The following is a 402-nucleotide window of genomic DNA, read 5'->3' as shown; positions in this document are numbered from 1 at the left end:
CCATTGCCAGCAGAGTCGGTCGTATCGGGCTGTACACTGTGCAGGTCGCAGTATCGTGCGCGATGTAGGATACGATGGTGTATCGGACTCGGTTGTAAGGTCGGTCCTCAAACTTGTTCACGATCGTCGCGTCTCGACCGAGCCTGGCCGCTCGCTCGATTGAGTCCAGGGCCGTCGTATTGCGGGATTCGGAGATGTAGAGCTTGCAGCAGATTAGCTTGGAGTATTTCTTCTTTGCAGTCTTTCTCTTCTGAAAGGAAATTTATTTTTGATTACATGCATGCGATAACACAATAGTTATGGTTGAAAATCTTAAATATTCTTCACTTTCACAAAAAAAAAGTAGGAATTGCTGACTAGCTAGAGGAGGCTGCAAGAAAATTTTAATAAATCACGGTGCTT

Source organism: Asparagus officinalis, chromosome 3, assembly GCF_001876935.1.
Source record: "Asparagus officinalis chromosome 3, Aspof.V1, whole genome shotgun sequence".
Classification (NCBI taxonomy): Eukaryota; Viridiplantae; Streptophyta; class Magnoliopsida; order Asparagales; family Asparagaceae; genus Asparagus; species Asparagus officinalis.
Note: the sequence above shows the minus strand (reverse complement) of the source record.